This window comes from Glycine soja, unplaced genomic scaffold (genome assembly GCF_004193775.1).
Source record: "Glycine soja cultivar W05 unplaced genomic scaffold, ASM419377v2 tig00035516_1_pilon, whole genome shotgun sequence".
NCBI classification, from domain to species: Eukaryota; Viridiplantae; Streptophyta; class Magnoliopsida; order Fabales; family Fabaceae; genus Glycine; species Glycine soja.
Genome location: NW_021143981.1, coordinates 1 through 3891, shown reverse-complemented (window position 1 = coordinate 3891; position 3891 = coordinate 1). Strand labels below are relative to the sequence as shown.

Sequence of the window (3891 nt, the reverse complement as noted above, 5' to 3'; positions counted from 1 at the left end):
GGGCATATGATTGATTGCCCCTATGGTGCCGACATAATTAGAATGATAGGGTTTTATCATGATGCTTTTGCAATCCTTTGCTTAATAAAATATCCTCTTTTAAATTGATTTTTGAATATGATGATAAAAATATGTATCTATATTCTTTTAATATATCCTCATTGTCATCATCTTTATTATGCTCCTAATGACCTATAATGTTGAGCTTTTCTTGTTAAAAAGTAAGAGAAAATGTTCAAGCATATAACCAAATATATGACAAAATTATAATTATAAGTATAAAAGGACAACTAATTAAAAAATATATGTTATTTAGAAATACCTAAAGAATTAGTTTGTGGGTTCAATTTGAAATGTGTTCATAAAAAAAAGCATGTTTAGAGCAAAATGCATAATACTCCTTTAAACAATCAGACATTTGAATATCAATTGAAAGGAAAAAAATTATGTCATCTCTATTGTCTTTTGTCCATTCCTCTTGTATGCACCATACGATGGAATATAAAAAGAAAAGAAAAAGGACTCCGTATTGAGATATGGACAAAAGGAGTGTTGATGTTTATGTTGTCATGAACCAACTATCACAAAATAAAATAAAGCACTAAGTGAAGGGACATGAATAATTTAAAATTACATTTTTAATATCATTGTGGTAGTTCCTCTGCCAAATAGATGTAGAAATGTTCCATAGCTCCAGTACGAAACTCATTTTTATATCTAGATTCTAGAGTCAAAATTTCACCATCATGAATCTTGATTGAACCCGGTTGTGGATAACAAACAGACATTCCAATGAGATAACCTTTCTCATTTCCAGCCTCTTTTCCTATTCCATATTTTGGTGTTGATGTACATAAAGTCCTTCCATCCTAAATGGTAGGAGAACATAAATTTTAGAGTTGAAGATGCATTGTTATATATGACCTTTTACAATGATATGAAATTAGAAAATTTATTGAATAAAAAGTCATTCCCAAAAAGTTTCACAAAATTAATACGTAACTAATAACAAATGGTTTACAAGAATGGCGAAAAATATTGTTCATCACCTGTCCATATAAAGTTGCATTTACAACACCTGAATGCATATGAGCAGTGCCATAAATTAGATAACCTCCTTTTTCCATTGGGATGTTTGCTTTTTGGACATGAGGAGAATCACCACCACCACCAGTTGCTGGAATGGTATACTCTGCCTGCAAGGAATTAAGATTTACTTTTGTTCACTCACTCTAATAAGATTGAAAAGTATATTGTTTTATCCTAAAGTATTGTCTTGAAAAACTTATCTACCAGACAATCATGAAGTATTTTGGAATCATTTGACCTCACTTTGTCGGTGGAATCAAGTATGTAAACCTTAACTGGTATTTGGTATATGTTCCAATCAACCCAACTAATTTTGTATCTTAAGGAAACCATTCTCCTTGGACCTTGAAAACCCTCTATTTGCTTGCATTGTAAGTTGTCCTAACAACAAAAGAGACCTCCTTTATAATTTGTAGTCAATTTTTGGTTATGTATATCCCTTGTGACATTATAAAAGTCCTTCGGGAGATTCATATGGTCACATCTACATTGAGTGCAAGCTTTCTTATCTTGTGCACCACGTGTATCAATGACCATGATGTTGAGCAACCATTTCTCCTCATATCCATTTTTAATTTAGGTTGGGTTACCTTGTTCTATAGCAAAAGGATCAGGAATTTTTGAGGTTGTTCCTCGTGATTCTACTCCAAATCCCCAATAATGTGGAAGAATGCCACCATTACATGTACCTTTGTTTCTTTGGAAAAAAGCATTCTCAGGACGACGAAGCTTAGGATTAGGTGACATGGTAATATTTTGGTGGTACTTTATTGCAAGCCAATGATGAAGGTAAGTTTCATACGAAGGTATAGAGTTCCCTTCTTGGTCAACTAGTTCCGCATCAAAACTCTTAATTCCAACATGACCTTTAGGAAACTTTATATTCTCAAATGTTTTTGTTGCAATTGATCCTGGTCCCATTTCAAAACTCCCAGTTACAAAAATATCTGTCTTGATATGATTTTCAGGCTTTTGATATAGTGAATATGATGTACTTGGTAGCAACAATAGTATTGAGAATGAAAGTATCAATGCATTAGAGATAAACTCCATGTTAACCTGAACATAAACAAGTAGTGTCACAAAATTAGTAATGAATTGTCTATGATGTTATTCTTTTAAGGTAAGCTCAATTAGATATAATTCAAACACATGATTAAAAGATTAGGTAGATTGATAAGTAAGTTTGAAAAAAAGTATATTGCTTACCATATGAGAAGAAGACAAAGGATTGATCATGATGAAGATTTGGTCTTTGTTGAAAATTAAAGAAATTGTTTAGATAAATTGACGTACATACGATGGTCTTGTTTGGTGCTTTTATAATAGAAGATTTTGTAGCAATATAACTGGCATAACTAAATGTAGATTTAATACACACGTAAAATGTTTATTTCCATTTGTCGCTAAAGCATGTGTTTGCAATCTACAGGTAATGGTTTGAACAAAATTTATTAATAAATGTTAGTGACTTTTATGAAACTACAAATCATTAAGCAACTGTTTAGATCTATTAATGGGTACAATAATTGGTGTCAATTGATACTTTATGTAAGAATTAGTTTCTATAATAATTTCAATCCCTCTTCATGGTAAACTTTTGTTTTTCTGTTTCTTTTAATTATAAATCCAAAGGTGGGGGAATGTGTATACATTACTTATTAACCAACAAATTAAACTCCTTTAAAGGACGATATTATGCAATGTCTTTTTAATGCGAAATAAAATTTAAAATACTTTTTGTTTTTATGATATGATTTACAAAATCAACATGTTTGTTAGGCTTGTCTCTTTTAAAGAATGAAACAAAATAAATGTGCTTCTTCATATGAATACAAGTTTGCTTCCATGTTCAATCAAATATTATTGGTGATTACTTTTATGTTTGTTTTTTCAAAAGAAATAGAATATACACATCTAACATTGAAAAATATTTTATTCATTAAAATTTTCACTAACATATCTACTTGTAAGAATACATAATTTGGAAAATGAGATTCTCCCTCTCCCCATTTTCACTATTAGATATTCTCAATATTTCAGCTCCTTTTCTTTCAATATTTTAATCTCTAAATTGAATTTCAATATTAAATTTTCAATAATTACAAGTAATCTTATATTGCAATTTAAATCCCAAACTTAACCCATATAATTAAATATGTTTATTGCAATTTTCTGATTACAATATAACTTATATTAGAAAATATTTACTTATTTTAAATTTTAATTATACATAAATAAGCATTTATGTTATATAATATTGGAGCTAGATTCCTAATTTTGAATTAAACAATAACCCTAATTTAGTTAATTTGAAATTCAAAATATGTTTATTAAGTAACAATAAAAATTTACTAAATTAATTTATAATATATTTTTACCATGAGCACTTAGATTTTTGTGATAAAAAAATTGTGACATCCTTTAACATGAAAATTTTTGTGTGTTATTATTTATATTATTATATTTAATCTCACCGTTTCAAAATAGTAGTCTTTTTAGGTTCATTTTTCGAAATAGTAATTCTTTTGACTTTATAGAGCTATTTTTTTTATAACTCTTATATCTAGTTAAGAAGATTAATAAATACTTGCCTTAATAAAAACACATTTGTCATAAAAATATGTTGGTCGAGGCCTAAAGGATAGAAATATTTATTATTCGTAGATAGTGAGACAATTAAGGCCAATAGTAGTTGAAAAACTATGGATACTTTTGTCTAAATTTTTATAATTGAATGTTTTCTAATATGTATGCATGACTTGAAAAGACTATTATTTTAAAATAGAGGGAGTGTTATTA

General features: G+C 28.5%; 1 pseudogene; it reads right to left on the bottom strand.

Moving 5' to 3' along the window:
- Positions 1 to 644: 644 nt before the first annotated feature.
- Positions 645 to 2142, bottom strand: LOC114404431 (annotated as a pseudogene).
- Between the last annotated feature and the right edge of the window lie 1749 nt (positions 2143 to 3891).